Source organism: Oncorhynchus gorbuscha, linkage group LG03 (genome assembly GCF_021184085.1).
Source record: "Oncorhynchus gorbuscha isolate QuinsamMale2020 ecotype Even-year linkage group LG03, OgorEven_v1.0, whole genome shotgun sequence".
Lineage (NCBI taxonomy): Eukaryota > Metazoa > Chordata > Actinopteri > Salmoniformes > Salmonidae > Oncorhynchus > Oncorhynchus gorbuscha.
Genome location: NC_060175.1, coordinates 42,985,490 through 43,007,593, shown reverse-complemented (window position 1 = coordinate 43,007,593; position 22,104 = coordinate 42,985,490). Strand labels below are relative to the sequence as shown.

The window sequence follows — 22,104 nt, the reverse complement described above, 5'->3', positions numbered from 1 at the left end:
CATTCCTTCGACGATAAACGTGAATCCGACCATCACCCCTGTTGAGACAAAACCCTGACTTGTCAGTGAAGAGCACTTTTTGCCAGTCCTGTCTGGCACAGCAGCGACGGTGGTTTGTGCCCATAGGCGACATTGTTGCCGGTGATGTCTGGTGAGGACCTGCCTTTCAACAAGCCTACAAGCCCCCAGTCCAGCCTCTCAGCCTTTTGCGGACAGTCTGAGCACTGATGAAGGGATTGTGTATTCCTGGTGTAACTCGGGCAGTTGTTGTACCTGTCCCACAGGTGTGATGTTCTGATGTACCGATCCTGTGCAGGTGTTCTTACACTCGATTTGCCACTGCGAGGGCGATCAGCTGTCCGTCCTGTCTCCCTGTAGCGCTGTCTTCGGTGTCTCAGTATGGACATTGCAATTTCTTGCCCTGGCCACATCTGCAGTCCTCATGTGTCCTTGCAGCATGCCTAAGGCACATTTACGCAGATGAGCAGGGACCCTGGGCATCTTTCTTTTGGTGTTTTTCAGAGTCAGTAGAAAGGCCTCTTTAGTGTCCTAAGTTATCATAACTGTGACCTTAATTGCCTACCGTCTGTAATCTGTCAGTGTCTTAATGACCGTTCCACAGGTGCATGTTAATTAATTATGGTTCTTTGAACAAGCATGGGAAACTGTGTTTAAACCCATTACAATGAAGATATGTGAAGTTATTTGGTTTAGAAGTTACTGACATATGGCTAAGCCTAAAAGCAAAACCCCAGACCACACATCACTTTGAGTGATAAGAAGTGATTGGTGAATCCTAACACTAGGACTAAAATAATCCCAAATCACTGATCAATTCTTCCCACGCACTGAATGGTGACATTTGTCTGCCACATATCCTAACTATTCAATTGCATATATTATAATTGAAAGACTTGAAAGCAGCCACTATTAACGTATTCAATACACCAACCTATTCAATATTCAAACCCACTGTACTTCAATTGTAGTACTTCAATTGTAGTACAATCACTACCCTTTAAGCACCACTAGAGGACAGGCTACATTTGTGACAATATAATTCAGATAAATATGTTACCATGTACTTACACTAATACATGTCCCATGTAATAATGATACAAGACAGAAGGAAGGAAGGAAAATCTTTCGGAGTTCTGGAGACAACTGCAATCCATCCAGAGGACTATGTGCGATCAGTGAAGCTACTGGTCTTGTTACTGTACCGACATGCCATAATATCAAACTCAAGCAAATATAGATTTTAACACAAAAATAAAAACATACAACTGACTGTTGCAGATTTATCATTGGAAAATGTTGTGTAACAAATTCAGTTCTTCGATAAATACAGGCATTTGACAAAGCATCATCTCAAACAATTAAAAACACAATTGACCATTCATCACATGACAAGCATACAATATTTTTTAAAATAAAAACACTAAAAAGACACCTTCCCCAAGCCATGATATTTACATGTTTGCATATTTCAAAATACTTAATTTTTATATAAAACATTATGGATAACTTAAAAGCAAATACAAGCATGTAATTCCTTAAAGGTAGCTTTAGACTCATACAGATCTTGACAACTCACCAAACCAAATATTTGAATGTCAAACCCAATCAAGTAATGTTGGTTGTATTAATTTAAACTATGGAGAAGAGAACCAATCATTTTAAGTGCTAGTGGAATAAAAGAGGTATGATGGTGAACATCCACAGTGAGTTCATTGAGTTATGCATCTTTTCAGCCTTGTGGTCAACCCATAGATAGCATGGGTCAACCCTACAGTCATAGAAGACCTCACAGGATGTGAAATCTGACCCAGGAATAAATAAAGGCATGGCATCTTGGTAAATCACATTTGGAAAGAAGATACTTTCTCTGTACATTTTATGGGCCTAGAGAGACTATCAATGTCACAAAGTAACAGAGAAAACTGCTCTGAGCACAGTGAAATGCCATGCAGTGTATAGTTGCTGATCATTATAAAATGGAGCTAAGCATCTGTTGTATAAGACTCAAACTGGTGACTGGCTTTAATTTGTTCCCTGACAAACATACTGTACACGTACGGCTGTCAATAACATCAGATCAGCACCAAAATAAAACATACCACAATGATAATTAAAAATCACAATTATACTTCAGAAGAAAGTAATGCAGATATACCCACATTTTCACATCTTTTCCTACAAGCTCAAATATATCCTTGCAGTGCTTTTAGCACTATTTGTGCCATTACTCTAACGCAGTCAGTCCATTAAAGTATTTCCCTGGAAACTTCTCCTTGACAACCAATGGAATGACCAGTTGTCCACCTGTCTGCAGGCCATGGATAAATGTACCGTGAAGGAGCCAATCCAAAGGTGGGATGAAAAATGGTAGTGCAGCGGTAAGGTAGTCATCAGTGCGATGGCGACATGTTTAATCTTGTCCCAGAGTATGACTCCTTCCCACCAAACACAGACTAACACGCACACAGACATACACAAATGCACACACATCAGCACCATATCAACCCATCATGGCTAAGAGTCTTTGAGCATGTTGATGCTTGCGTAGATCTTAAGTGCAGGTCCCAGTTTAATGTTCATGGCACTCATAAGGTGGTCCTCTTTCAGTAGGAGCATGGCCTGCCCGTCTATCTCCTGAGTGCGGAACTCATCTGCTATCTCCTGGCAGCCTAGGAACAAGCCACAGCGAACCCATTAAATAAATGATCTAACGTCATAGACAAGCATGAACACTGTCTACATAAGACAATCCACTGAGGAATTAATAAACGTTACTGATCCCCAGAGGGGAAATTAGCTTACTATCATCACATCATCATGCCTACAGAATAATATAGTCATGGTGTAGGCCTAAGCTAAATACTGTATTTATGAGACTTACCTGGAAGGGAGCGAATGAACTCGTATACTTCCTCCACATTCCACTTGGTGGGGTCGTTGGGCAGGAAGTGCTGAGTGAGGAGAGGCAGCTCTCGGCTCCGGGTGGACTCCTGGTCCGAGCCTCTCCCTGCCAGGAGGGACACCGCCTGGGGTGCTGGTGGCCCTGAGCTGGCTGCTGACAGGGGCGACGGAGGCTCCTCATAGCTGGACATGTCAGAGCAGGGGCTGGACTCTTCCTGGCTGGGTTGGGAGGGAATCGGGGAGGACACTGAACCCCCCTGGGTCTGCTGAGGCATAGGGGACAGCTTCTGAAACACAAAACCCATGTGTCAGCTCTGGTGTCACTGAGGGGAGCATGTTTGTTCACAGAGGAGCTGTGATGTCAGTGGAGAAGTAGGAGATTATCCTACCTGCTTCTTAGAATCAATACTTTGGTGGCCGCTGTTGTGTGACCTTCTGTGCCAGCGGTTGGATGTTTTGGTCCTTTCTGGATGGAAAAGGCCTATCCGCTTCCTGCAACCAACATTATACCTGTTCCACAACAAGGATAATAGTTATGTCCACTCCCATCCCACACCTCAAAGCAACACTACTGAGGAGCTCTGACCATGATGGATTTAACCCACTGAAAGGATCTAAACATTCTACATCTATCTGCATTGCTTGCAGTTTGGGGTTTTTAGGCTGGGTTTCTGTATAAGCACTGTGACATCTGCTCTTTGTAAAAAGGGCTTTATGAATACATTTGATTGATTAGAAATGGTACCCCAAATGTGAATTACCTTTTTGCACACACCATGGAACAAAACCGTTTTGACCCCTTGAATTTGTAGGCAAAGTCCACCCAGCCACAGAATTCACAGCTCAGTTTGGGAGAATCTGAATCTTCTTGGTCTTTTAATTCTGTGGACAAATCAAAATAATTCCATGAAAGATCCACATCTCTTACATTGTTATGAAGCTGTAGCACTTAGAAAGTCCATGTGTTGCTTGCCAAATAAGATGGCTTCAATCACTCCATACATGACATCCCTTACCTTGAGGGGTCAGCTCCTCTGTCTCAGAGTCTGTGGTGTTGGTGGGGTTACTAACAGGAGTCTTGTCGGGGTCAGAGGAGAGCTGCTCATGCAGCTTCTTTGGGCTGTCCATCATCACAGGCAACCGCTCAATCTGGGGAAGACAACATGTGATGGCTTAATGGCACTCTTTCCAAGCTATTTATTTAAAAAATATTTTTTTACCTTTATTTAACTAGGCAAGTCAGTTAAGAACAAATTCTTGTTTTCAATGATGGCCTAGGAACAGTGGGTTAACTGCCTGCTCAAGGACAGAACGACAGATTTGTACCTTGTCAGCTCGGGGATTTGATCTTGCAACCTTCCGGTTACTAGTCCAAGGCTCTAACCACTAGGCTATCCTGCCACCCCTATGACAGCAATACAATGGCAGACTAACAATGCTGTGTCCATAAACTATAATAAAGCCTGTGCAGCAAACATCCACTAGGAAACAGGGAGTTGTTAATTGATAAGTCAAATAGGCACAGTCACTTGTGTGTATCAACATTTTGCGCCCCACCTCTCTCAAAAATAACATTTACATTACATTTACATTTAAGTCATTTAGCAGACGCTCTTATCCAGAGCGACTTACAAATTGGTGCATTCACCTTATGACGTCCAGTGGAACAGTCACTTTACAATAGTGCATCTAAATCTTAAAGGGGGGGGGGGGTGAGAGGGATTACTTATCCTATCCTAGGTATTCCTTAAAGAGGTGGGGTTCCTTAATTGTGGTCTTAACATCTGTGTGCCTTCTTTCACAGACATCTCTGTATGGAACAATATTTTGGACTACAGAAGGCTATTAGAATTTATGACCAAGGCAAACAATAGTAAGACATTGCCATTTGTCATTGCTTAGCACAGAGAGTGATGTTGCATGATTGTTTGGGTTTGTTGCTATTAGGAATATGCCCCTGTGGGAAATCACTCTTGAGATAGTGGCATGTTGTTTACTCCTAGCTGCTAAGGAGTACCATGGGAGAAGGCACTTACAGGGAAGGGTTCAGCTCCCTCCTGGATGACAAAGCCCTCAATAACGTGGGTGAGGACCTGGGGCTTGACGATAGCCTGGGGTGGCTTGTTCTCCCCATTCTGTGGGATGCTCCCTGTCAGAGTGGGCGCCTCGTTCTCATTTCCCGAGGTCATGGCTGGAGGTGGAGTCCCAGGTGCAGCATTCACCCTGTTGGTTGTAGTGACTCCTGCCAATTACAAATTAAGAGGAGCAGATAACGCATTGCATCATTCGATGATGTGGCCCACATGTACTCAATGTACTCAATGTTTTAGAATGTATTCATGTCACTTTCGTTGTCTTCGATAGTTATTCAAGTACTAATGTAAATAATTATATCGATCATCCACCTGTCAAATCCTGTGTCAGGGGCCCACTTCCATTACCAAGCGTTTGTAATGTAACTCACAAGATACATTTTCATCAGTAACTAATGCGTATCAGGATATCAAAATACGAAAACGGCGCAGTTGTTGAAGTAGTAACCTATGCATGAAAACAACAAACGCTTCCGTGGCTGTTTGCAAAAATGTTAAAACCCTTAAAAGTACTGATCAAGTTCAACAACTGTTCCATTTCAAAAGGGAAATAAGAATTGGCTCACCTAAATTCTTCCTGCCGCTTCACTTGTGCTTTTATCCGATTCAATACACAAGCACGCGCTATGGCCTGCCTCTCTCTTTCAAAGCAATAACTGTACTACAAAGCACGCAATACAGAACAGAGACACTCGCTCGATCGAGCCCTGCACCAATGGTGAGAGGTGGGCAGAGCAGAATAATTAAATACTTCAAAAAGGTACCGCCCTCTCTTTTTCCTCCATAGACATGTACTCTGCACTTATACTCTAACAATTAGACACATGAAAATAAAAACACTTCACTTATGTTGACAGACACATTTCTGGTTCTTCTCACGTGAATAATCTCAGCCCTGCTAATTCACAGGGCTCACGTCTATCTGAGCAACTACTGACACACAGGAACCGCTCTTTAGTCTTTATACAAATGCAGGTCCTGTGACCCAATGTAGCATAAAATTCCACAATTGCAAACCAAAAGAAACCTTCATTCTCTTTATAAGGAAACATACTCTAGGATACTGCACAAAATATGGTTTAAGTAAGCATAATAAATACCAGGAGCAGTTGGCTATATTCTGCAACTTTGGGTTATGTTCAACCACACAGTAGGCTCTGAATGTGTTGCAATCTGGTCCAAGCAGAGAGCCAGAGGTCCTGCCTCTATTTTTAGACATCAAAGATGACTGTTTATTCTGAACCTCAGTGGCAATCGGAACGCCTCGACTATGCATTCACACCCAAGCACTAGTCAGAAAAAAAGAGCCTTGTGGCTTTACATATTTCACTTTTACAAGAACAGTAGCAATAAAAACGGAACCTTTTAATATAATCTGCATGTTCAGCATTTTGAATGAGCGAGAGTTTAAGACTACTACCATCATAAAACACATTTTCCATTTGACTAAAATATTAAAGCACAATATTTTTGTCCATAACAAATTTGACATTTAACTCTCCCCGACAGGAACACGGTGTCCACTGCTCCTCAATGGTTCCATTGGGGATAACCAGACAAGATTCCTCATCCCTGACCAAAGCCACGAGCACAGCTGACAAACATTAAGAACAGATCTGCCTCCAAACCTGGTGCATAATTTATCAACTTTGTGTAAATGTCTTACTAAATTAGGGCATATGTGACCCGTTTCAGGTAACTAGGCGTATATCGCGGGTCACTACGTCACAGGAGAGCCATTTGAACTTAAATATTTTTTCATCAAAAGGTGTTTTTGTGGCAGAAATGCCTTCTCGAACATGTGAACCTTCATGTGTCTTAATAACAAACGTGTATGCCATCTGTATATATGAATAAAATTGTTAAATTACAAGCATAGTTGGTTTAGCAACAGAAAAAGCAGGAACCTTCCCGCTAGTCATGATTGGCTGAGAATGAGTGGGCTGGACATGCCGAGAGACGAGTTTGGATTGGTCTGCCATATAGCACGCGTCTGTCCATTTGAGCTGGTCAGTATGTCTAGGTAATCCTGTTTAACACAGCTTTAATTTTTTTTCACCACGTAGTAAAACTGCATAAGTGTTGCTCTCCACTTTATGGAGGACCAAGTTTTGAAATCAGTGGAATTTGAGTATGATAGCTAAGGAGATGGAGAAAACAACAGTCTCCTGATTACTTCTTCAAACTAAGGGCAACCATGGCATCCAACAGGAGACGCATCCATCCATGATATATACGGGTAAGATAGCCTAGCTAGCTACATTTTCAGATATTACACGTTTCTAATTTTGACAGAAAGTGGTTTCATTTCAAGTTAGTGTACTATTAGCTAGCTAACGTTACCTGTAGGATCTTATTATTCATATCTCAGAACCATTTGCTTGGCCAGTTATAGCCTAATGTTAGCTAGCTAACATTGAATCTGGTTGGTTAGCTACCTGCAGATTCATGCAGGGTAGTAACGTCATGAGTTGTGATTATGCTTCATTGTTTAGCTAGCTTGCCACTATGCAAGTAACCATTTCGGTGTGTTCGATTTCAGAGCAATCTTGTGTGCCACAGCATAGAATAACTGGTGAATTTACAAACACTCAACACCCGTTGAATATAACCGGTGTCAGTAAATGTTGGCAGAAAAAGCGTAATTCAATTGTTGCAAGAAGCACAGTCACTGACGCTCCGGATAACATGAAAACAACTTAACCAGCTCTACCAGGTTGAGTAAAATGGTCTGAGTATTAGTGGGGGCTAAAACTTAAAAGGGTGTGAATGATGCTGAAGGGATGCAGACAAAAGAAGAGCTCTCCAGTAGGTACCAACACGTTCAAGGCCATTTTATCAAAAGTAAAGTTACAGGTTTATCAACTTTCAAATTTTGCTACATAAGACCGAATCAAGGCGGTCGGTTACATGTCTAGATTCTAGGATTTTCTGGTGCAAAACATTATTGGGATTTATCCCATGAACATACAGTACGAGTGTGGAAAGCTGTCATCAAGGCAAAGGGTGGCTACTTTGAAGAATCTAAAATATATTTTGACTTGCAACACTTTCTTGGTTATTGCACGATTATACATATAATCCAAGATGGCGTAGCAGTGCAGTTGCGGTTTGTTGTCCTATCGTTTACTTTTTGCATTTGTCTTTTTTGTATATATTCCAATTTATTTTTCAATTTCTTTTTCCATTTTAAAATTAAATATACCTTCCAGTAACCCGCCTCACTCAATCTGATAAGTATCCGCTATTTTTTTTAGACCCTATAGCAATAACTTTCCTCAGAAGGTAGCCAGCTAATTAGCTAAGTTACTAGCTATTTAGTCATTGTTAAAACACTGCTGGCGGCCTTTACCCTCTGCTCAGGCACCAACCGTTTTTTTTAGCCTGGATAATACCTGCCAGCCTCGGACTGTTTTTCTCCACTACAACACCAGATTCCTGCCGTAAACCCTGGACCATTGATCATCACAGCTAGCTAGCCCCGAAGCTAGCCCCTAGCCAGGCGCATCTCCCGGCTACCAAATGAAATTATCACAACTACAATACCTCTTTCGCCATCTGGCCCGGTCCCTTCGTCGACACGGTGCCCCTCCGTACCAACACGACTGGTCCGCAGACATAATTCCATCAGCTGTCCGGCCTTAGCCGGAAGACGGAGCAGACGCTTCTACTTACCCCGGACTGCTAACTTTAAATGCTGTGTCTTCCGTGTGCTAGCTTAGAAACGACTACCTAGCGGCTTCCCTGTTTCATCTATTGCTGTACACTGGACCCTATGATCACTTGGCTACTAAGCTGATGCCTGCTGGACTATCACGGTACTCCACTTTGTTTACCTGTTGGCACTAGCCCCGAACTCAGGCCCTGTATGTAGTTAACCGACCCTCTCTGCCCATTCATCGCCATTTTACCTGTTGTCTTCCCTGATTAACGGTTGTTGTCTCACCCGTTGTTGACTAAGCTGGCTCTCCCAATCAACACCTGTGATTGCTTTATGTCTCTCTCAAATGTCAATATGCCTTGTATACTGTTGTTTAGGATAATTATCATTGTTTTAGTTTACTGCGGAGCCCCTAGTCTCACTGTACATGCCTTAGATACCTTTGTCCCACCTCCCACACATGCGGTGACCTCACCCAGTATAATCAGCGTGTCCAGAGATGCAACCTCTCATATCGTCACTCAGTGCCTGGGTTTACCTCCACTGTACCTGCACCCCACCATACCCCTGTCTTCACATTATGCCCTGAATCTATTATACCACGCCCAGAAATCTGCTCCTTTTATTCTCTGTCCCCAACGCACTAGACGACCAGTTTTGCAAGCCTTTAGCTGTACCCTCATCCTACTCCTCCTCTGTTCCTCGGGTGATGTGGAGGCTAACCCAGGCCCTGCGTGTCCCCAAGCACTCTCATTTGTCGACTTCTGTAATCAAAAGAGCCTTGGTTTCATGCATGTTAACATCAGAAGCTTCCTCCCTAAATTTGTTTTACTCACTGCTTTAGCACACTCCGCCAGCCCTGATGTCCTTGCCTTTTCTGAATCCTGGCTTAGGAAGGTCACCAACAATTCTGAGATTTCCATCCCCTACTACAACATTTTCCGTCAAGATAGAACTGCCAAAGGGGGAGGAGTTGCAATCTACTGCAGAGATAGCTTGCAAAGTTCTGTCATACATTCCAGGGCTATGCCCAAACAGGTCAAGCTTCTAATGTTTAAAATGAATCTCTCCAGAAATAAGTCTCACTGTTCCCGCCTGTTATAGACCCCCCTCAGCTCCCAGCTGTGCCCTGGACACCATATGTGAATTGATTGCCCCCCAATCTATCTTCAGAGTTCGTTCTGTTAGGTGACAAACTGGATATGCTTAATACCCCAGCAGCCCTACAATCTAAAATAGATGCCCTCAATCTGACACAAATTATCAAGGAAACCACCAGGTTTCGGCCCTACAGACTGCGGAGGCCTTGTTTACACACATCTTCCGGCACTACAGGGTGCCTGAGGATATAGTGTCTGATCAAGGTCCCCAGTTCACGTCTAGGGTCTGGAAAGCGTTCATGGAACATCTGGGGGTCTCGATCAGCCTTACTTCAGGGTTTCACCCTGAGAGTAATGGGCAGGTGGAGAGAGCGAACCAGGATGTGGGCAGGATTCTGCGGTCCTATTGCCAGGACCGGCCGCGGGAGTGGGCGGTGTTCGTGTCTTGGGCCGAGATGAAACAGAACTTGCTTCGCCACTCCCCCACTAACCTCTCTCCCTTCCAGTGCGTACTGGGGTACCAGCCGGTTCAGGCGCCTTGGCATCAGAGTCAGATCGAGGTTCCTGCGGTGGACGACTGGTTCAGGTGCGTGGAGGAGATATGGGAAGCTGTCCGTGTTCACCTTCAGCAGGCCGTGACGCCTGCTGAAACCTGCCCCTCCTGCCCTGCCGGAAGCTGGGTCCGTGGTTTGTGGGGCCATTTAAAGTCCTGAGGAGAGTGAACAAGGTTTGTTATAGGTTATAGCTTCGAACCAATTACCGTACTAACCCCTCATTCCATGTGTCTCTCCTCAGGCTGGCCCGCTCCAAGAGTCTGAGGTGCGGGAGCTTTCTCTGCCCCCTCTAGACATCGGGGGGGGGGGGGGCCCGGCGTACTCCGTCCGCTCCGTACTGGATTTGAGGCGTCTGGCGAGGGGCCTTCAGGATCTCGTGGAGTGGGAGGGGTACGGTCCGGAGGAGAGGTGCTGGGCTCTAGGCGAGAACGTGTTGGACCCTTCAATGCTGCAGGAGTTCCACCGTCTTCGTCCGGATCGCCCTGCGCCTCGCCCTCCGGGTCGTCCCCGAGGCTGGTGTCGATGTGCTGCTGGAGCTGCATGTCAAGGGGGGAGGGGGGGTACTGTCACAACTTCTGCCAAAGTTGGTCCCTCTCCTTGTTCGGGCGGCGTTTGGCGGTCGGAGTCATCGACCTTCTAGCCATCGCTGATACACTTTTCATTTTCCATTGGTTTTGTCTCATCTTCCATCACACCTGGTTCCAATTCCATCAATTACATGTTGTGTATTTAACCCTCTGTTCCCCCTCATGTCCTTGTCGGTAATTGTTTCTTGTAGTGCTTATGCACGCACGGTATGCTGGTATTTACCGGGTTTTGTTTGACCCATTTATTGTATTGTTCTGTTAACCTGTTTAGGACTGAACCCTTCGCCAACAGCTAATGAAATTGCAGGGCACCAAATACAAAACAGAAATTTCATAAATCAAATTTCTCAAACATACAAGTATTTGGCACCATTTTAAAAGATAAAATTATCATTAATCCAGCCACAGTGTCTGATTTAAAAAATGCTTTACAGAGAAAGCTACACAAACAATTATGTTAGGTCACCACCAAGCCACAGAAAAACACAGCCATTTTTCCAGCCAAAGAGAGGAGTCACAAAAAGCACAAATAGAGATAAAATTATTCACTAACCTTTGATGATCTTGATACACATAGGACTTCATGTTACACAATACATGTATGTTTTGTTCAATAAAGTGCATATTTATATCAACAAATCTAATTTTACATTGGCGCGTTACGTTCAGTAGTTCTAAAACATGCTGTAAACTGTGCAGAAAGCCACATGAGTTCACAGAAATACTCATTATAAATGTTTTTGAAAATTCAAGTGTTATGCATGGAACTTTAGATAAACTTCTCCTTAATGCAACCGCTGTGTCAGATTTCAAAAAAACTTTACGGAAAAAGCATAATCTGAGTACGGCTCTCAGAGCCCAAACCAGCCAAAATAAATATCCGCTATGTTGCGCAGTCAACATTAGTCAAAAATAGCATTATAAATATTAACTTACCTTTGATCTTCATCGGAATGCACTCCCAGGAACCGCAGTTCCACCATAAATGTTTGTTTTGTTCGATAATGTCTATAATTTATGTCCAAATAGCTTCTTTTGTTAGGGCGTTTGGTAAACAAATCCAAACGCTTGTTCAGGTCGGATGAAAAGTTAAAAAAGTTATATTACAGGTCGAAGAAACATGTCAAACTATGCATTGAATCAATCTTTAGGATGTTTTTATCATAAATGTTCAATAATGTTCCAACCGGAGAATTCCATTGTCTGTAGAAAAGCAACGGAACGAGAGATACCTCTCATGTGAACGCGTGACTGAGAACGAGGCTGCTGCCAGACCCCTTAGTCAAACAGCTCTCATTTGCTCCCACCTCACAGTAGAAGCCTGGAACAATGTTCTAAAGACGGTTGACATCTTGTGGAAGCCTTAGGAAGTGCAAAATAACCCATATGTGTATATGTATTCCAGTGGTTCTTAACCTTGTTGGAGGTACTGAACCCCACCAGTTTCTTATGCGCATTCACCGAACCCTTCTTCATTGGAAAAATAAAATATTATTTTTTCCAATTCATAACATAGTTTACTGGTGCACAAAATGAACCGTGCATCAACATCACTGTGTTCAAAGAACAAAATCATCAAAACATGATTTTCACACAAAAACAAAAACATAATAATGAATATTTGCTGCAAATCAGTGTGACTTCTGCTGTTTCCTTTCAGAGACCAGTTCAGAAATGCGCAGCTTCACCTTGGCAAGTGCCACTCTCATGTCATTTTCACAACAAAGTCTGTTCCTTTTCTTCGTTTTTATGTCCAGCATCCTCAAAGGATTGCTCGCAAAGATATGTTGTAACAAACGGTATGAAAATCTCCAGAGATTTCTTAGCAATAACAAGGTACGCTACCATTTGTTGACACCAAAACGTTGAAAGAGTTGTTGTTCTGAAGAGTTGCTGTTGAACGTGGCTCTGCTGAATTTCAATGATTTCGTCGAGGTATTCATCATTGACATCTGTTGTCTCAACACTAAACGTGAACGGCTGTCTCACCCATGCTGGATATGACTCTCTTGTAGGGAAGTATCCGTCAAGATACTTTGCAAGCTCATCTAAGTGTGTGACCATTGCTTGCTTCAGTTCCGAAGGTGCAGAAATGTCTCCGATTCCAGATACATCTTCGATCTTACTTACACAGCCGTCCAGCAGGGGAAAGTTTGCGAAGTTATTGTTCTCTGTTCGTCGTTTCCATAACAGTAGCTTTTTTTTAAGCCTTCAGGTTTTCCTCCACTTCGATGATGTTGACTCCACCGCCCTGCATCTTTTGATTGAGATGACTGAGAGCTGCGAAGATTTCAGCCATGTATGCTAAAATGAGAATGAACTCAGAATTAACTTCAGCCTCTTTTCCCATCATGATATTCGCCATCTTCAACACAGCTGGTTTTATGAGTGTTTCACCAATGGTGTGTGGTTTGCCCTGCTTTGCGATCAGGTAAGCAACTTCGTACGATGCTGTGAGGATCGGTTTGTTGATGGGTACAAAGCCGAGAACAGGCAGAGTAGCCTTTTCCTCGAATCTGGCTCTCTTCACCTTGAATTCAGTGAGCGTTGTGTTCTTGTATTTTCCATCTCCATGCAGCTTAAGGAAGTGTTCTCTTAGTTTTGCCGGTGCTAGACTAGAATTGCTCAACTTAGCATTGCAAATCATGCAGTTAGGACGCTGACTCCCATCACGTTCTGTTATACATGTGAATCCATATTATACATATTCGTCTGACCACTTTATTTCTTTGCTCGACATAGTAAGTATGAAGGGATTAAAATATTAAGAAAGAAATCACAAGACGACTTCTGAGCGCACCAAATTCCCTGCAGCACAGATAGGCCAAGCGATGAAGCGTGATCACCTGCAGCCAATGATGGCGTGTCATCACAAATCATATGAGTCGGATGTGTGTCTTGACCTCCGCCGAACCCCTGAGACTGACTCACCGAACCCCTGGGGTTCGATCGAACCCAGGTTAAGAACCACTGATGTATTCGATAGGGGCTGAGTTCAAAAACTACAAACCTCAGATTTCCCACTTCCTGTTTGGGTTTTTTGCCTGCCATAAGAGCTCTGTTATACTCACAGACATCATTCAAATAGTTTTAGAAACTTCAGGGTGTTTTCTATCCAATACTAATAATAATATGCATATATTAGCATCTGGAACTGAGTATGAGGCAGTTCACTCTGGGCACGCTATTCATCCAAATGTGAAAATGCTGCCCCCTATCCCAAAGACGTTAACGGTGGTTTATGCATATTAAACAACACCGTTGTAAATCAGTTTTCGCTCTCATGCGCCTGACTTCTCTGACGCCAGTACGCACCTCACGACATCTATTGAATGAGCGATGGATAAATGGTAGGCTAATAATTGATGTGTAGCGGGAATAAACCAGTCATGTTAGAAAATATGATGATGACCTATAGGCCTATACAATAAAAGTCAAAGAACCATATTAGGCTTTATACTGCTATGTGATCTCCTTACCAACATCAAATGCATCGGCTTTATCATTACATTTCAAAAGTCTTTATTAGCCTACCATTATAATTCCTGTGCATCAAACAAAAATTTCCCCAGAAGAACAATATTTTCTTGCAATAGAATTGATCAACCACTAGAAGTTGTGCATACGCATTGGTCTGAGCTGTAGGTGAGATACGCAACTTTCCCGTCAAGTTCTAAATGGATAAATACCAACCGGCGGGAAAACTGGCGAACGCAAGGTTGAAAGAGTCTTTCTTGTGCACACACCTTTGATAAATTAAGCCCCTGGAGAGCAGTACATGGCAGAGCGGATTATGTTAGATCTGGCTTTCCAAAGTTGTAATTGGTTGTAAATATGATATGACAACAATAGACCACCCCCAGTCCTGCCTCTAGGCAATAGAACTAAGAGATGGGGTGATACAAGCTTGTTAACATGAATCATTAAAACCAAATGTCCTGCTACCTTGTGGTTGGCTGATGGGTGTGACTGGGTCAGTCTTTGGCTGCTCTGTTGGCTTGGTGGCTTGTGGTGGAGACTGGGCAGATGGGGTACACTGCTGCTGTACTCTGGTAGTTGGGCAGCGCTCTCTGACCACCAATGACGTGGGCTTGTCCTGCCCTTTACTGTCCTGGACCAATCGGGAAGCCTGAGAGTACGTAATAGAATATAGAGAGAAGGGAGAGAGAGTTTAGTGAAACATATTTGACTAATGACAAGAGATTATTGATATATTTTAGGCTTACTGACACATTGTTACAGAGTAATCCTCTCCCATTTCCATAATTCTTGTTGTGACTGCTGTGTACTAACCTGTGAGGGCGCTGGTTGTATCTGGAGGTTAATGGCTGTGAGTTGTACTGGCTGGGCTTTGGCTTGGCTCAGGTTGGAGTGGAGAGCATGTGGGCTGATGGTGGAGTGAAAGATGGTTGCCTGCTGACTGGGTGTAGTGGGTTGGTGGTGAGAGGTGGGTTTGGGCAGCACAGGGATAGGGCCTGGCTGGCTGGGGGAATGGGGGACCAGAGAGGTAGTCTGCAGGTGTGGCTGGATGGAGGCAGTTTGCAGTAGCTGGCCCTGGGTCCTCTGGGAAGCCTGGGTCTGCTGGATCACAAACTGCTGCTGTTTGTGCTGCTGGACCAGGGAGTGGGGCTGAATCTGGGTGTATGCTGGAACAAGAATCGAGGATTAGGATACATTAAAAAAATCTTATAGTTAAGTCAGGACATGTACACAAAAGGAAAATTGACTCTTCCCACAAAAAAACCTGAATAGTTGACCTCTAAAAAGGAATTAATTCATTTGCTATTGTTGTCAAAAGACCTTGTTGAAAAGCACAAGGCAGACTTGCCTTAAACCATTGTCGAGGTTTTGACCAGCCATTACTCACTAATGTATCCAAAGGGTCTGTCATCACCTGACAGGGCTTCTGCTGACAAAATGACAACCTGAGGACTTAACTTCCCAGAACCCAGGGACACAACTCATCATTCATGTATTGTACTGTCGTTCAGTGAAATGGACTCTACACAGCAACAGCCAAACATATGCAGGAGGAAAGCCAGAGGGAAATAAGAAGGAGCAAATGCTCCATGACATGCTGTATGTAGTCATCTGTGAGTCAATCCCCCAAGCCTTCAGTTGCCCAAACACTCCCAAACAACTCTCCCAAGGAAACAATGAGGTTGGATCTGGCCCTCATCATTACTGTGAGGGAGGGTTCTCATGAATCATCTCTCCCAGGAGCTGTTAACCTGTTTGTCTCAGGTGTAAGCCCTAGGGCCTTACAGTAGCTTCACTCAGATGATCTTAGTAAACTAACAGTGTCTGAGGAGTCTAAACATTAACCTTCGTGGATCTCTTTTGATTATGAAGGATTGATGCCAAAGATATTATGGTTCCTCCCTGCCCCCCTTTTTTAGTATATTTTGTGTGGGATAGGCTCCATCTGGTATGAATGTTTCTCTGTTTCGCGGTAACCACAGTCTACCCTGCTGTGAAAATAGAGACGTTTCCATCCGGCAGAGTTGCATGTCATTAGTCATTTATACCACAGGATCTTCTGGAAAGTGCTTGATTTTCACGTGGCAAAACTCTATGAAACCCACAGCATGTGGTTAGCTATAGTTTCACTAAGTACAGGGTGAAGACTGACATCTCTCAGAAAGTAGCATGATAAAATCCTTTGACAGATACTCTCAATTACATGATAACATAGTAAAGGTCTACCTACCACCCAGCCCTCACTAAGGATAAATGGAAAAGAGGCTGTATGATAACGGCTATCAATTCAGCAGATAGGCCAAGCACTTGTGTGAACAGATGAGTGGATTTCCGAACGACTGCAAACCGGATACAAGCAACAAATCTCAGTCCTGCTCGACAGCTTTCTCAAGCACTGTAATGAGTAACAGAGAAAAGTCTTGGAAGGAGAGGACGGGGGATTCATTTAAATGCCTTTTGTCCCTCAAGGCCTTTGGATTAAGGCCTCACTAAGCAACCACTCCCCCATACCTGTGTGTTGTTTCAGAATGTCTAGAGGAAAGGACTCAGTGCACATTCCCTATGGGGTTTCAATAGCAGCCTGGAAAATACCGGAGTTTCTGCAATCTACTATTGCTGCTTTAGTTTAGAAACCTCACCCACACATCACGGTAAATCACTTCATGACAAACAGGTAGAGTGCATATGGAAAGTATTCAGACCCCTTCCTTTTTTTTTACATTACAGCCTTATTCTAAAATTGATTAAAATATATTTTTTCCCCCTTCAATCTACACACAACACCTCATAATAAAGCAAAAAACAGGTTGAAGTAAAAAAAAAAAAGGAGAAAAAAAAGAATGTAATACCTTCTTTACATAAGTATTCAGACCCTTTGCTATGACACTCAAAATTGAGCTCCGGTGCATCCTGTTTCCATTGATCATCCTTGAGATGTTTCTACAACTTGGAGCCCACCTGTGGTATATTCAATTGATTGGACATGATCTGGTAAGGCCCACACCTGTCTATATAAGGTCCCACAGTTGACAGCGCATGTCAGAGTAGAAAACAAGCAATGAGGTTGGCGGAAATGTCTGTATAGCTCAGAGACAAAAACAAATAATTCTGCAGCATTGAAGGTCCCCAAGAACACAGTGGCCTCCAGAGTTGCTCTGTGGAGATGGGAAAACCTTCCAGAAGGACAAGCATCTCAGCAGCACTCCACCAATCAGGCCTTTATACTAGAGTGGCCAGACGCTAGCCACTCCTCAGTAAAAGGCACATGACCGTCCATTTGGAGTTTTCTAAAAAGGCACCTAAAGACTCTCAGACAATGAGAAACAAGATTCTCTGGTCGGATGAAACCAAGATTGAACTCTTTGGCCTGAATACCAAGCGTCACGTCTGGAGGAAACCTACCACCATCCATACGGAGAAGCATGGTGGTGGCAGCATCATGCTGTGGGGATGTTTATCAGCAGCAGGGACAAGGAAACTAGTCAGGATCGAGGGAAAGAAGAACAGATCAAAGTACAGAGAGAACTTTGATGAAAACCTGCTCCAGAGCTCTCAGGACCTCAGACTGGGGCGAAGGTTCACCTAACAGGACAACGACCATAAGCTCACAGCCAGGAATGATTGTGGTGTCGGAACAAGTCTCAATGCCCTTGAGTGGCCCAGCCAGAGCCCAGACTTGAACCCGATCGAACATCTCTGGAAAGATCTGAAAATAGTTGTGCAGAGATGCTCCTCATCCAACCTGATATAGCTTGAGAGGATCTGCAGAGAAGAATGGGAGAAACTCCCAAAATACAGGCGTGCCAAGCTTGTAGCGTCATAGCTAAGAAGACTCGAGGCTGTAATTGCTGCTAACGTAAAGGGGCATTTCAGTTATTTTATATGTACAAAAAATTGCAAAAAGGTCTAAACCTGTTTTTGCTTTGTCATTATGGGGCATTGTGTAGACTGATGATGGAAAAAAGTAATTCAATACATTTTAGAACAAGGCTGTAACGTAACAAAATGTGGAAAAAGTGAAGGGGTTGGAATACGTTACGAATGCACTGTAAATGTGCATATTATGTGTGAGTGAGCAAATAACGGTGTGAGTGAATGTGTGTGTGTGTGTGTGTGTGTGTGTGTGTGTGTGTGTGTGTGTGTGTGTGTGTGTGTGTGTGTGTGTGTGTGTGTGTGTGTGTGTGTGTGTGTGTGTGTGTGTGTGTGAGATGGAGTGACAGTGTGTGTCAGTGTGTAGGGCCCAGTGAGTGTGCATAGAGACAGTGTAAAGACTGAAATAAAAAGTCAATAAAATATATAATTTCTCTCAAATAGTCTGCGTAGCTATTTTGTTTTTGTTAGCCATTTATCAGCTGTATTGCTTGGGGATAGAAGCTGTTCAAGAGCGTGTTGGTGTAAGACTTGATGCACCAGTACCTCTTACAGTGCGGCAGAAGAGAAAATAGTCTATGGCTTGGGTGGTTGGAGTATGACGATTTTCCGGGCATGCTTTTCACACCGCCTGATATAAAGGTCCTGGCTGGCAGGGAGCTCGACCCCAGTGATGTTCTGGGCTGTCCGCACAACACTCTGTTGCGCCATGCAATCGAGGGCAGTGCTATTGACATACCAAGCAGCGCTGCACCCAGTTAATGTGGTCTCAATGGTACAGCTGTAGAACCTTTTGAGGATTTGAGGGCCCATGCCAAACTTTTTCAACCTGCTGAGGGGCAAGAGGCACTGCCGCTCCTTCTTCACGACTGTGCGTGTGTTTGGACCATTTTAAGTCTTTAGTGATATGGACACAGAGGAACTTGAAGCTCTCGACCTGCTCCCCTGCTACCCAGTAAATGTGGATGGGGGTGTGCCCCCGCCCGTTTCCTGTAGTCCACGATCAGCTCCTTAGTCATGCTGACATTGTGGCAGATGTTGTTGCTCAGGTACCACACTGCCAGGTCACCGACCTCCTCCCTGTATGTGGACTCATTGTTGCCGGTGATCAGGACTACCACTGTCATGTGGTCAGCAAACGTGATAATAGTGTTGGAGTTGTGCGTCGCCACACAGTTGTGGGTCAACAGGGAGTACTAAGCACACACCCTTGTGGGGCCCCTGTGTTATGGGTCAGCATGGCGGAGGTGATGTTGCCTACCCTCACCACCTGGGGTCGGCCCATCAGGAAGTCCAAGATCCAGTTGCAGAGGGAGATGTTCAGACCCAGAGTCCTAAGCTTGGTGACGAGCTTGGAGGGGACAATGGTGTTGAACACTGAGCTGTCAATGATCAGCATTCTTACAGGTATACTTCTTATCTAGGTGGGTGAGTGCAGTGTGGAGAGCAATTGAGATTGAGTCGCCTATGGATCTGTTGGGAGGGTATGCAAGTGAGTCTAGGGTGGCTGGGATGGTGGAGTTAATGTGTGAAACAACCAGCCTGTCAAAGCACTTAATGATTATAGAAGTGAGTGCTCCAAGGTGGTAGTCATTGTGGAATTAAGCCTTAGAGTTCTTAGAAACAGGGAGGATTGTGGTCATCTTAAAATTAGGGGATTACAGACTGGGACAAGGAGAGATTTAAAATTACCGTGAATATGCCTGCCAGCTGTTCTGTGTATGCTCTGAGAATGCGCCCTGGAATACCGGCGGGGCCGCGGCCTGGGGGGTATTGACCTGATTAAAGACGCTTCTCACGTCAGCCTCGGAGAGCGAGATCACCCAATCCTCTGGGTTGGTGACAGCCCTCACACCTGGCTCGATGTTGTTGTCGAAGCATGCATAAAACAAATTGAGTTAGTCTGGTAGAGAGGCATCGTTGGGCAGATCACGGTTCAGTAATCTGTAACTGTAGCCCCTGCCACATGCGATGGGCGTCGGAGCCTGTGCAATGATTCCACCTTAATCTTATATTGTCCTTTTGCTCGTTTGATGACTCTGCGGAGGTCATAGCGGGCATTGTACTTATTTTGGCTACCATGATCAGAAGAAGAGATCTCTGTGACTTTGAAAGAGGGGTCTCAAAGGAGCATAGAGAGTTTTAAAGGGTGTGTGTGTCTCAGTCACCAGATCTTAACCCAAATGAACACTTATAGGAGATTCTGGAGCGGTGCCTGAGACACTGTTTTCCACCACCATCAACAAAACACCAAATTATGTAATTTCTCATAGAAGAATGGTGTCTCATCCCTCCAATTGTGTTCCAGACACTTGTAGAACCTATGCCAAGGTGCATTGAAGGTGTCGGCTCATCGTGGCCCAATGCCCTATTAAGACACTATGTTGGCGTTTCCTTTATTTTGGCAGTTACATATAGCTTGAGAAGAAAAACTACACCAAACAAATCAATAAGTTGTGTGTTTTAAGTACTTGCAATGGAGCTACTATGTATGTACACATGGAACCATACAATGGCTTGATAATGTAACAGAATGGGGAGATCCTTTTAGGCTTACAGAACTGCACGCAGAGTTTGGAAAAAAATGAGACAAAACAAAACAGAACACCACTGTGCAGTTAGCAGGGGCATAGAATGAGACTAAGTCTGCAAGGTGGTCTTTGGTGCTGTGCTGTAGGTTTAGTAGTAGGGTGCTGTGATAGCTTCTCTGTCAAGGAGGTGGTGAAGAAAAGACTAAAGTACACAATGAACCCAACTGCGGAACAGCTGCTTGCAGCCAATCTCCATTCGAGGAAAAATCAGCCAGTATGTGATAGGAGAAGCAGACACACGGCTGCTCCCACAAGATCTGCTCTCTCCTTCTCTTGGAGGCTCAATTAATACACAGTACGAAAATAGACAATTAACTAGGCCTATTCCTGTGGCAGTGTTCTCTCAGATGTCGAAAATAAAACTACATGAGCCATTTGTTATGTAGTCTATTATTGAGTGTTGATTGGAATTGAGTGTTGATTGGAATTGTTTCATTCAAGTATTTCCTTCTTCAAAATGACTGTGAATCAACATGCATAATGAATGACCCAGTAGATGATAGGATCAGTGGGAGCCCCTATCCAACCATAAACCCAGTCAGCCACCACAGCTGCTACTCCATCTCCCCCTAGTGTAATCCACTGAACTGACAGAGTGCTTCTCACATGTCCAGGGCACACCTGTCTGTCCCCCATGGCCACTACCAGGGCAGCCCATGTACATTTACAAGTTTATGTAGTCAGGTTCAGATACCTCCTCCCTTTCATTTCATCTGAATCCATTACTTAAAGCGAGACAAAGACACAGTTGTGCAGTCGCATGCGCAGCTTATCCATCAAGTCTGGCACAACACACAAGCCATGCAGTGCTTAACACACACACACACACACACACACACACACACACACACACACACACACACACACACACACACACACACACACACACACACACACACACACACACACACACACACACACACACACACAGAGTTATTCTGTTCAACTGCTGGCATAGATGCAGCCATTCTCTGTGACAAAACCATCCAGCTGCTGACCACACAATAAGTGGTCTAGAAAGACAACTGTGGCACAGAGCCCTCCATGGCTTCTCATTGAAAAACCAGCTTGACTATTCCGGAGGCAGAGCCCATGTTCTCCCCTGTAGTAGTGAATACAGTGTGGTCGGTACAGGCCTCGACATGCCACGGACACAGGGTTTAAAAAAATAACCAATAAATCCCATGACTGAAACTCAATTGTCTACGGGGCCAAGTTAACCTCCCATTTCATGTAAAAAAATAAT

At 44.1% G+C, this 22,104-nt stretch overlaps 1 pseudogene across 1 annotated transcript in view; it reads right to left on the bottom strand.

Annotated features, from left to right (window-relative positions):
• Positions 1 to 1,402: 1,402 nt before the first annotated feature.
• Positions 1,403 to 22,104, bottom strand: part of LOC124031406 — a 34,463-nt pseudogene continuing 13,761 nt past the window's right edge. Inside the window, exons 8-15 of the transcript XR_006838123.1 lie at positions 15,211 to 15,563; positions 14,863 to 15,046; positions 4,959 to 5,164; positions 3,939 to 4,071; positions 3,684 to 3,804; positions 3,312 to 3,432; positions 2,903 to 3,209; positions 1,403 to 2,690 (exon numbers count right to left, since the gene is read on the bottom strand). The product of XR_006838123.1 is annotated as a polyhomeotic-like protein 2 (transcript). The remainder of the gene's footprint in view (positions 2,691 to 2,902; positions 3,210 to 3,311; positions 3,433 to 3,683; positions 3,805 to 3,938; positions 4,072 to 4,958; positions 5,165 to 14,862; positions 15,047 to 15,210; positions 15,564 to 22,104) is intronic.